The following is a 13,358-nucleotide window of genomic DNA, read 5'->3' as shown; positions in this document are numbered from 1 at the left end:
AGCTGAGCGACAGTTCAACAGAAAGCCAGAGCTGGGTTTCTTTTTTTTTATATGCAAGTTTCAGATTAGCTCGCTTTTGAAAGAAATAAAAAACTTCTACGAGACCCTGTACACCCCAGACTCCCCTGCTAAGGAAGTGTTAATGCTCATCTGAGCAAGATTCCCCCTTCCCAATCCGGACCCGCAATGGTGTGAGGACCTGGGCAGACCCACAGGAACTTAGCAAGGCCACAGCGTCGTTACCTTTGGGGAAAGTGGCAGGCCCGGATGGTTTACCGGTTGGTTTTCACAACGAAAATTGGATACCCCCTTAATCCCAGAGTGTCTACTAACCATCAACGTGGCGTTCGCTTCCAACTGCCGTCCAAGCTCCATGAACGAGGCCAGGATCTCGGTTCTACATAAACCTGGCATACTCGCGCAGCTTGCAGGGAATTATAGACCCATCTCTTTACCAAACTTGAATATGTACGTTTCAAAAATATATATAGCTCATCTCTGTTCTGTAAAATAATTATGGTTCGTCTTTTTTTAAGAACCTGTTACCAAGAATGTTTATTCGAATTAGTGCGTCAGAGAATATTTACATTGGGGATGGCACCACGGTGCATCGGTGCGATGGTCATCTTGCACAATGACTTTGATTGCTGGCCATGGCTAACATCATTGGCAATTGTTATCTGACCCAGCCCTGGGTCCCGGTTTACCAACATACACTGACCAGCATGGTTAATTTCAGTTCAATAGCCACACATGATCCACAGAACATAGATAAATTGATGGAAATGTTCAGTCATTATCCCATTCCCAAATTATCCACAAACCGTTTAGTGGATGTACGCACAGTAATTATGCTCATACCATCCTAAGCAGTTGTGTTGTCTCTGATGAACTTTTAAGATAAATCACTTTTCAGGGAAAGCACGGTTGCTTGAATGTCCGTAAACACACCGAGATAGATATAGATGTTGGCTGTTGACAAGCAAAATCTAGACTCGCGTTCCACACAAACACATTCCGACGTGAACGAAATGCAATGCGGTTCTCTTGGCGACCTTTGCTCTGTTTATTAGAAATTCCCAACTGCGCTGTAAATGGGTGGCGTGCTAACCACGCCGCGACCGTCACTGTCTTGTAGAGTTGCCACGCTCTGTTGCCACACGGCCACCTCGACTTGACTTTGCACAAACTTCTCGAGGGGGAAGGTGCTTCGGTGTTTTTTTTTTATTCACCTGTTTACAAAGTCGGGAGGACCGAGGCATGCACAAAAACATGCCATCTTACACCCGACAAAGCGCGCATTCAAGTCGGGGCATGGCTGCCTACCCGGCGTGCGTGGCTTAGCATGCATGTGCAGAGTCACATTCCGCGGCTTTCGAATTCATTGGATGCTAAGGGCAAGAAGCTGCGTGGGAACACAGTGGAGGAAATCATAATGAGGTGTGTGCCATTATCCTCACGCTGTAATTTCTCCCGGTTAGCTCGCTCATAATTCAGCAGTCCACCGGTTGAATTGGATTCGAGATCCCAGGCACGGGGTAGTTGAAACTTGGGTTGCCACCTTTTCAATTGTGGCCACCCGAACGTAGATGCCAATTCCTGGCCTGTCTGGGACAAACGTGGACAGCAGGTGGCAACCCTCGTTGAAATAATGGGCAACGTTTAATAAATCATCCCCGGCCTGTGTCCGCCCAGCAGTATTATAAATGGGTACACCACAACTAGACAGATTATGTGTAGTGGGGTCAAATCTCGGTACCCCCCACCTCCTCCAAGACGTCTGTTCAGCATGGAATTGTTGGCCATAAATCCCCTCTATAGGGGCCCTCTAGAGGGGGCCCAGTCTTGTGGAGGCCCTTCCAACAGCAGGGGTGTGAGCAATAATTTTCAGGGCCGCACCTTTACTTTCGCTTTGTGCGTCAGCCACTGTGCCAACAAGCTGATCACGAGGGCCCAAACGGAAGCTTTTGTTCCTGTTGATGGGGATACCGTACACTGAGGCATGTTGGGGAGGTCGAAGAAGACACTTGCTCCCTTGTCTCTCCATTGTGGTACTGCAATCAGAGAGCTGGCACGCTGATATTTTTACAGTAAAGGTTTTGTTTTTTATTATGCCTGGTAAATGGTGAAAAAATAAACTTGTCGTACCACCATGCGCTTCATTTTTAAGAGCTGTGCGACTTTATTGTGACCTTGCTTTGTTGAGGATCGTTATATCTGAACGTGCCAATTGGCATATTGGCTAGTAAGAGTCAAGAAAGTGCTTAGTTTTTAAGCACAGTGTCCGTCCCACTTTCCATTCCATAAAAAAAAATCATTCTTCATGTGGAGACACTTTGTGCCATATTCCTGCGTTCACGTGAAGAGAACCCACACTCCCCTGCTGTGGGGCATAGACAGAGTGTCGCTCACCTCCAGTCCAGAATGAGCATCTTTATATAGACTGCGGGAATCCAATTTAGCTATTAAGCTGTTTTTCACAGATGTCCGGCATGGACGGGTCAGCAAGTCCTCACGACCATGTCCCCTCGCGGCACAGCTTTCCCGTGATCACCAACCATCAGATGTGTGCAGTGTCATCGTTAGTCATGATCAATCCACTGCTGGATGAAGGCCTCTCTGAGCCGTCTCCTACAATGTAATAATCCACCCAGCACCTGGGCATCAGACAATGCGTTCCATTCATTGGCTTCCACCCCGTCATTATTCTTGACCATCCATTGGCTGTTATGATCCCTTCTAACGAGGTGTCTTTAGCCCAAGTCCTCCCAGCTATTGATGTGTAGGTAATCTCGGTATTCTTTCTAATCCGTGTTCCTCTTTCCGTCTCTCAATGCAATCCCAAGCCACGCATCTCTCTCCGCGCATACTTTGCGCACTTATCAGGGGTCTCGTTCCGTTTTGCTGTTGTTGTCAAGGATAATGTTTGTGAATTATGCTCAAAACAACCCACCCGCATGACCACTGCACCTAAATGGCGCGCAGAGGGCTTTTGCATACGAATAGAAAAGATCGGTAATCGTGACAAGGCAGACCCGACTCTGGAGGGGGTCACAACAATGACTGGAATTGAGAAACACTGTCGTACGGGGTCTTACGGTCATATCAGCTCCTTTGCCCCTTCCCCGCCCTGTCTGTCTCTCCGTCTGCTCCACCCCCACCCTTCTCTCCACCTGCAAACTTTAGCCGAAATCAAGAGTCCACACATTGGTGTGTACAGCCACTAGGCCGGTTGCTGTTCTTGTCTTGTTATTGTTGCTGTCATTGTTGTTGTCGATGAGGCTGTGGCAACGTAGAATCAGGAAGGGTAAAGCAGCCCCCTTTGCTTGACGTGCAGTTGTGCGGGCCGCATTGAAACGAGAGTAATTACAAAATGCACGCTCTCTGCCTGCGGGCTGCAACGCAAGAGTAAACATTTATAGACGTGCAATCCTGCAATGTCTAGCTCGAGCCACTGCTGGCGGTCGGAAACGACCTGCACGATAAGGAGCGCTTGTTGTATGTTGCCCTTCTTTCAGAATCAGAACAATTTTTTTTTATCCTGGAGGAATCCGATGAGCTATGAAGCTTTTTTTTTTCACGTACGTTACTTTGTACCGTACGTAGCCAACTGCGGACTTAGAGAGCCCCTGTTGAGGATATGTTGTTTTGTTCCTTCACGCTGGGAGTATGCACACGTTACTCAAACGCACACGACCTGCGAAGTGACAAATTGTGGGGCACCAATTTGCACTACTGGTTTGGCGGAGGCAGGGAGAATTTAAAAAAACGTGCACCAGGAGATTGATCCGGCGACCTCTGGATTGCAAGTCCGGTGTTCTAACCATTACACCATTGCAGCATCCCTAAGGGCAAGAGTGCTGTTTTTTTTATGAATGTGCAAGCAGCCTCATTCATTCCCAATTAGGGAGCCCGAGAGAGGGGCTCCCTTGAGAATAGCCCTAATTAACTTTAAATATGGTATATTTGTTTTTTCACGTAAAGGGTCGCTGAAGTGGTGTAATGGTTAGCACATCGGACTTGCAATCCAAAGGTCGCCGATGGAATCTTTCAGCAATGCAGTTAAAACAATGGGGCTAATTTCACAGCAATATAAATGGATACACACAAAGTCCAGTGTGGAGCCCTTTCCCCGAGAAGAAGCCACGGTGCCGAGATGTTAACTACCTTGCCTGGTATGCAGGAGGTCGTGGGTTGGATCCTGAACAAGATGCCTGCTGTACATTTGGAGTTTGTATGTTCTCCCGATGGTCGCGTAGATTTTTCTCAGGGCCCGCTTGCTTCTTTTCCCACCACTTTTAGAAACACGTGTTTAGAGTATTTGGCTGATTTAGATTTACACGTGATGAGTCACTTCGTTGAGCTATCAATTGGAGACAGATTGCTTCTGAAAAAGAGCTATATAGCTCAGTAAAATAGTTGTTTTTTATTCTGCCAGCAGTGTCATGAGCAAGTGAATGCAGGGCTGCGCTTCTCACCTTTTACCTTCAGCGAACTACGTGTGCATTGCAGGGCAATTTATTTTCAATACATTGTAATTATTGATAAAATGGGAATAGGTTACTGTTGAAAGGCGTAAATGCGCATTATTAATGTATAATTCAAGTGCTAGCCAAACGTATACAATCCTCTGCATATGAATGTGATGTGCATGAGTGCCACAGGTGAAGATTCAGACGGTGGTAAATGGCATCACGACGTCAACGCGAACTGTCACACGTTGTACTATCGGTATTGAATCGCGTGGGATTTATTTGTTTACAGCAACTTGCTAAGTTAATTATGCGGCCACCTCTGCCCATTTGCCACTCAAACTCCCAGCGAGCTGTGCATGCCACAACGCTGTCAGTCAGCCTCGTAATTCTTCCGGCAAATTCATCCCCTTTTTAGCAGCCTGTATACGGGGCTCATGAAGCTTCAAACGTCAACCGCTCTGTGCGATGAATCTTGATTACAAACCGAGGGTGTGCGTGTCAATGTTAAATAATTGCGGCAAAAAATGTAAAACATGAACACAAAACAACTGCACAAGAACAACAACAACAGAGGTTCAGAACAAGGGGATTATCAGGTCATCTTCGTGTCAGTAGCTTCGAACCAAGCAGGACTTTTTTGGGGGGGTGAATTTAATCGGCAATCTCTTTTGTGCTAAAACAACTCCGCCTATAATAAACAACGCTACATGCTGCAAGCTTTTAAAGGCTGTTGCAAATACACGCATGGAACAAATTCCAGAGGAAAATGTGTTGTTACAATGTTAGGAAGATACCGTGGCTCCGTCGTGATTGTACATACATGTTGAAGGTAACAACTGTATTATTAATAACAACGTTATACAACCTGATGTTATTGTAACTTACCCTTACCTGGAGGTAGATCTGTTGGTGGCACAGTAGTTGGTACGCTGCGCTACAAAGGTCGTGGTGTCCGAGTTAATTTCCCGGTCATGACTAACGTCAGCGGCATGTGGTATCCAAACCAGTCCTCACCCCCCCCCCCCTCTTCACCAAACTGCACTGATCAGCGTGGTGAAGTATAGTCAAAGTAATCTCCATGACCAATACAACATGGAAAGAATTATTCAGCAGGCAGTGGATTGACCAATGCCTGAAATGTATTCTTATTATTGCCGTAGCTTCGAAAACTCACGTGTTCTATGCTCTTTACGAATCACCATCACCCAGCTATCAAAATAAATAATCTGAGATTATAGCATTGCAACGTACAAAACAATCACATTGTATACACAACCTCGTATTTAATGAAGTATAAAACATAACTGGGAAGAATGTAAATAAACTTGATGGGGTTTTTTGTTTAGTTTTCAAGACAAGTACATCTATTCATCAACAGCGACGATATATTTAAAAAAAAAAACTACACATATTTGCCATGGTATCAGTTCTCGGTGTTCGAGTTTATTGTGGTAGGAAAGGTGCCAAAGGTATTGAAACAAAACAGCGCTTGGGAAAATTATTACAATCTGCCGCGCGCGATTGCCGCAATTATGGCGTTCAACCCCGTGAACCAGGCAGTCGTCTTGCGTTTGCCTTTGCGCATTAACGGAGGCGGGCGGGCGAGCTGGGATTTTTGCAGCGGGCACGGCCGTGGTGTAATGGACCTGCAATCCACACAGAGAACCCGCCGGTTCGTGTCGAGCGATCTCACGACACACAGCAGTTGAAACAATGGGAGGGGTGGGGGGGGGGAGAGTTTCTTACGCCTCCCCCCTCCACCGCCCTGGGTCCAGGTCAGCAGCGTGGATGAGTGAATGAACCCACGGCCAGTCGATCGACGGGGTCGCGTGTGGTGAGATGGAGCGTGGCCACTACCACCTCTTCCGAGACGGCTGGCCAAGTATGGAAGAGGTGGCCTACGACGCCCTCTGTATGGGCCTCTACAGCTTTCTCCGCCAGCAGGAGCACGAGGAAGACATTGCAGGGCGGCACCTTTACCACCTTTCGTTTATCCACGGGGTTTCGGTGAGAATAGCCCTAATTAACTTTAAATATGGTATATTCTGATTCTGTGATGGTGTTAATTGCGCGCGTACACATTGTGTGTGTGTGGTGGGCTGGTGGGGGGGGGGGGGGGCATCACCTGGCAGTGGAGCCCAGTGTGACCCTCTCCCCCACCACCCTCCATCATTACGAGCCTGCACGCCTGTTGAAGAAGTTGTTAATTAAATTTAGCGGGCACTTGGGCACCACATCTGTCATTCGTCAATTTGTAATGAGGGTGGCGGAGAGGAGGAAACACGATGTACGTGGCCGGCTTTATGCGCCCATCTCACATTATGTCTGTTCCCCGTTTTTTATCATGTCCGTTATGTGCCAGTGGAGAGATTTCATTGTGCCATTTGCACTCACGGATGGAGGAGGCCGGACACCAGCTGTTTCAGTTTCCAAGGCTTTGATAAGGTAACTCAGTTCGTAGTAAGCCAGTGCTTCAAATCAAGCGCCTTTTTTAAAAAAAATACACGTCCGTGAATGTTCTCCATGCGAACACATCCATGGTCACGTCCGCAATGGAGATGGAGTGATGAGATTGTCTCTTGCGCAGGTGTCGCTTGGACTGTTGCATCGCGAGTTGGTGAGGGGTGGCGTCGGTTGGGGGGTGGGGGAGACCTTCATCCCGGCAGTGAATTTGATCGTGGACGATAATTACGGTGTTTTTGTACGTGCACACGTATGGAATCACCCATGCTGTATCCATTTTCAGTAATGACTACTGCTGTACTACGAATAGATTACATGTTCAAAGCCAACAAACGTGCTGCTTGGCAGTGTTGCACTGGCCTGTTTTCGTGCCAAATATCACTCGTTTCCCCCCCCCCCCCCTGCAGTTGCATGGAAAGAAAAAAGTCATGTCCACAAGTGAGCAGGAGCCAGTTGTTTATTAAACAATGATTAGGTCCCTTCGGTTCACATCGAGAGATAACGCAGAGGTGTTTTCTGCACTAATTCCCACACTCCTAGAGGAATTTGATAGAATCTACCCACCCACATTTCGGTCTGTCTATTATGTCCGCCTGTCTCTGCATGACCTTCTTAACTAATTTATTTCACGTCGAGTACAATTCAAATTGTTTTAGTCACAGTACTTTATGTTTATTTATAGATGTACGTTGGAAGCAATCGCCCTCTCGGCAAGGTGGGCCCAGAGTGATGGAAAACTTGCCGGAGAGCTGTCTTAAACCACGCACTATTCATTATCAGACGTGAACTGTCCACTGCTGGATGAAGGTCTCCCCAAGCCTGTGCCGTCTCTCGAGGTCTCATGATGCAATGTTGCCATCTCGCTCTCTTACACGAGCTGATTTCATCACTCTGGTGGATGCCCTCTCGGGCGCTCCGTCCCTGCTTTGGCTGCCACTCCGTTCGTCGTTCGTCCTGACCACCCAGCCAGAGAAAAAAATTGCTACCGAGCTATACAGTATAGTTCTTTTTCAGAAGCAACTTGGCCACACATGATAGCTCAGCGAAATGACCTTATCACGTGGACATTAATTGTAGTAGCCAAATACTCGAAACGCATGTTTATTCTCCGGGAAAAAACCGAAGGTCCCGGAGAAGAAGCGAAAAATCCACGCAGCCACGGGGAGAACATGCAAACTCCAAATATACAGGCGTCAGGATTCAACCCACGACCTCCTTCATACCAAGCGAGGTAGTTAACATCTTGCTACTGTGGTGCCCTCTTCCCTATTTCCCAGCATTACCCATTCACACGTTGTTCAATATTTATATCCGCTTTCGTTTTATTTAATCAGCTCTCAGTCATTAAAACACAACTGCTATTGCCCATAACGTCGCCTATTATGTACGTTCCCGCAGAGTCGCGTCTTATTTTCTAAAAAAAACCTACTACACGCAGTGTACAAACCAGTCCATGCCAGTTGCACAACTACACCATGAACAAATACAATTAAAAACCTTAATATTATTACTTTCCTAGAAAGGCAATGATTCTCCACTGCCCTCCTCTCCAGCAATTAAAATATTTGTTACAATTCGGGTATCACAGTTTGTTTGAATGTTCAATTATTATTTTTTGTGCCGGCTTATACTGTCTTGTTTGTCCTCTTTATGTTTTATTTCTGTATGACTTGCACCGTTTTGTCCATTCCATCTGCCGATGTGTAATATGAGAATATGATTTGGATACATTAGAGGGTTTTTGGTCGGATAGCTTGAATATAAATTCGTCGTTAAGACCAAACCACGCAACACAGCCAATTAGTAATGTTTGTCATGTAAACAAACACATGCCAATTAGTTACTCGTTCAGCACACTGGTGTGTTGGAGAGTAAACCCACAACGTTTGCCATTCGAGTACAACGGGTGGTTGCTGGTTTAACGACACATTTATATTTATGCGATCTAACCCGAAAACCTCCATTATGGATGATATTCGATGCGAAAGTCTACGTGTTAAACTGATTTGGATACAATTTGCATGAATCATAAACGATTGATTATTTTTGCATACAAAATTCAAATACATGTGTCAGTATACAAATCGATGACAATGAATTGTTAATGCATGAGAAACCCCAAAGAGACAAAGTGGTAACCGGAGTTTATTTATGTTCATTAAATTTCATTGGATACATATTTGAATACATTTGTATTTTTATTATATGCGTTTGCTTTTATTTAACGCACTCTACTGACCGTGGAGACCTTCTGCTAAAAGTTGCAGCTAAACATATGAGGCATGTAAATCGCTGCCAAATGATTGCTTACAAATAACTTCCACACATCAGCCGAGGTAATTGTATGGTCCGCAAGACAAGCATGTATTTGTGTATCGGTTCGTATATAGAAAGTTGCGTCAATACATCTGACTTCCATTTAAAGTAACATCACCATAACGTAAAAAAATAATGAATCCCCAAGGTTGTTTTTACAATGTGGACCCTTACGTAGTATTCCATGAGGCAGGAATTGACGTGCCCTGGCTATGACTACACTGAATCTTGTAAAACAGATATAAGCGGTGACTCATTGTGCAGATGAATACAAGTTTCCATTACGGTCCTTGAAATCTCGATGTGTAATACATAAGTTGCCAAGGCGATGTTGTTATAGATTCCTTCTATCAGCCTGGGAATTGCTATAATTTGGGTGTTGGCGGAGCTGGAGGGATGGGTGGGCACGTACTTTTTTCTATGGGGAATGAGAGGGAGTGTGCTGTGTTAATCGATGTCTGTTATGAAAACCGGAAAGGATTTCTCTGCAAATAGTTTGGCTTGTGCAACGATTTGCACGATGTATTATGGGAGTTTGTGTGAATATAGTTTTCAAGAACTTTAGTAATATGACGTAGAACAACCTGTATATCAATATCAATATAAACATAAAAAAAACATCCTATGTACAATTTATGAAGAACAAGTAATTCAAGTTGAACTTTTTGGCGAAACTTTCATGGCTATGCAAACGGGCATTCGGTTCTTGTTAATCCCACAAGCTAGAAAACAATGTTCATACAACCGATCTTTATCAACCCAGTACATGGGTTGATTTTTCAACATTGTAAAGCATTAAACTTGAAAAGAGCATAAAAAACAGCTATGACATTGCAATCCAAATAGATTGTTTGCGAGTGATGTTCAAGCAAAGTTAAAGGGTCAATAGAATATCACAGCCCTTTGTTAGTCCATTGCTGGATGAAGGCTTCCCTCACTGTGTCGGTCGTGGGATTAATTGACCATACTTAGTCGTCCCTGTCAGTGCAGGTGAGTGGAGTTGGTACAAAGCCGGTTTAGATATTCTTCTTCAATTCGTGTACGGCCCTGTCAGCTACATCATTCTATCCTGTCATCGTATTCTAAGATATGTCAAGAGACTTGAGTGAAGGCACTCTATAAATTACATTAGATTCACCATGGCCGGTACACTATGCTACGACTCCCGTGTTAACATTAGTTTCTATGTTTATAATAACCCTTTCATGTATTTTTTTGCCACTGATGTTAGCCGTGGCCAGGAATTGAACTCAGGTGGCTGGGTTCATTGTGCAGAGTGCTGCCCAACCGCACCCCCACACCCCCTATTGTAAACTTTACCAAAATATATTTCAAACCTAGTTTGTAATGGCGTGAGACATACACGCTCGCCTGGGTTATTGCTCAGCGTTAAATGTATAAATATTTTCGTAACAATACTTGTAGCTATAGTAATATTGTTTGTGGCCTTGGTAATTTACTGCTGATTCTATTATTCAGTTGCCAGAAAGTTACAAACAAGACTTCACAGGAATTCCACTTAGTTGCTGTCACATCAAGGGCATTAGGAATGGGACCCCCTCCCATAATCCAGAATATGCACATGCACCACGTTGCAGATTGGTCATGTAGCCTTGAATACACAGACAACGCCCTTGAGAAAATCCAAGGATTCCACAGATATGCCTCAAATTCAGGCAGCTAAATAAGGCTTTCTCGTGGAACATTTTATAAATATATTGTACGTCATATTAGACAGGCAAGCGACATACGCCTGTGATTCAGCGCTTTGGAGGCAAGGCTTCAAGGATCGTGGAGATATTTGTGAAACTCCAAAACTCACTGGGGCTGTGACATGGCACAGACATAGTTGTACAGGCAGTGGCTTTTTGACCCGTCTGTGTAGCCCATGGAGTGTTGACCCAATGGATGTGTGGATTTTCTCCAGGTACCCTGGATTTCTCCCACATACAAAGATTCTTGTAAAAGAAAAAAGGAAATTGCCAAACATCCCAATGTAGGACCCTCCTAAAAAAAACATTCTTCACACCCCAATTAGACCTTCCTGAATAAATAAATGACATTGTTATTATTAAAATAATATTACAATTATCTACAAAAAATACATAGTATATATAAATACATAAAAGTGGTCGAGGCAGATTTTATGAATTTGTAGAGACTTTTGAAATTTACACTGATCACTTTATTTAGTCAGAGGCCGTTTGTGTTGTGCTGGGGTGAGTGGAGTTCATTAATGGGTAAATCTAAGTACACTTACACCAGTCTGTTTAATCACAATGTTAACAGTGTAAGAAAATGCAATTTTGTTGGCTTGACCACTTGGACATAGATTTCTCATCAACATATGCAAGACTCCAGTAAACAGCTACGCATCCTGTGTTTGCCTCTCTGTCATAAACATGGCTTACAGAATATCTCGGAGCAATGCATTTGTATAAACAAAGTTTGGTTGAATTTTTTTTTTTACAAAGTGGCTGTGCTTAGGCCAATTAAAATTGGAGAACTTTTTGGAAAAAAGTGATGATATTAAACATTCTCAAAAAAGACTTCGATATATATAAACGTAAAAGCAGTCGATGCATATTTTTTTTTATTTGCCGAGACTTGTGAAATTGACACTGAGAATTTTTACGTTTGACACAATATAACCAATATATGATTGCATTATACGGTTGAAATATCCAATCTGATTTCATATGGGGTATGATAGGGGCGGATCCTATTACCCGTGTTTAGATAATGCAGATAATAGGACACACGTGGTCCCACTTGAAGTTCACTCCTCTTATCTGCGTAAATTCTTAGAAACCGTGACAGGTGACTTATCCATGCTGGGGTTTGGATAATGGGGTATATGTCTTCCTTCTCTGGGGAAAAAAAACGATAACTGAGAAGAGTACGAAGAATTTTGGAGAGATGATCGCTTGGGATGACACCGAGAGGCAGGACGGTGGACACTTAGATCAGAGACCATACGGGAATCAGATAAACATGATTAAAGAATCAGATAGACATGATTCAAGAATCAGATACACATGATTCAAGAATCAGATAGACATGATTGAAGAATCAGATAGACATGATTCAAGAGTCAGATAGACATGATTCAAGAGTCAGATACACATGATTCAAGAGTCAGATACACATGATTCAAGAATCAGATAGACATGATTGAAGAATCAGATAGACATGATTCAAGAGTCAGATAGACATGATTCAAGAGTCAGATACACATGATTCAAGAGTCAGATACACATGATTCAAGAATCAGATAGACATGATTCAAGAGTCAGATAGACATGATTCAAGAGTCAGATAGACATGATTCAAGAGTCAGATAGACATGATTCAAGAATCAGATACACATGATTGAAGAGTCAGATAGACATGATTGAAGAATCAGATAGACATGATTCAAGAGTCAGATACACATGATTCAAGAGTCAGATAGACATGATTGAAGAATCAGATAGACATGATTCAAGAGTCAGATAGACATGATTCAAGAGTCAGATAGACATGATTCAAGAATCAGATACACATGATTCAAGAGTCAGATAGACATGATTCAAGAATCAGATACACATGATTCAAGAGTCAGATAGACATGATTCAAGAATCAGATAGACATGATTCAAGAGTCAGATACACATGATTCAAGAGTCAGATACACATGATTCAAGAATCAGATAGACATGATTCAAGAATCAGATAGACATGATTCAAGAGTCAGATAGACATGATTCAAGAGTCAGATACACATGATTGAAGAATCAGATACACATGATTCAAGAGTCAGATAGACATGATTCAAGAGTCAGATACACATGATTCAAGAGTCAGATACACATGATTGAAGAATCAGATACACATGATTCAAGAGTCAGATAGACATGATTCAAGAGTCAGATACACATGATTCAAGAGTCAGATACACATGATTCAAGAGTCAGATAGACATGATTCAAGAGTCAGATACACATGATTCAAGAGTCAGACACACATGATTGAAGAATCAGATACACATGATTGAAGAATCAGATAGACATGATTCAAGAATCAGATAGACATGATTCAAGAATCAGATACACGATTCAAGAG

This window comes from Petromyzon marinus, chromosome 17 (genome assembly GCF_048934315.1).
Source record: "Petromyzon marinus isolate PM22_M1 ecotype Great Lakes invasive population chromosome 17, UKy_Petmar_22M1.pri1.0, whole genome shotgun sequence".
In the NCBI taxonomy this organism is placed as follows: domain Eukaryota; kingdom Metazoa; phylum Chordata; class Hyperoartia; order Petromyzontiformes; family Petromyzontidae; genus Petromyzon; species Petromyzon marinus.
This window is presented reverse-complemented; position numbering follows the sequence as displayed.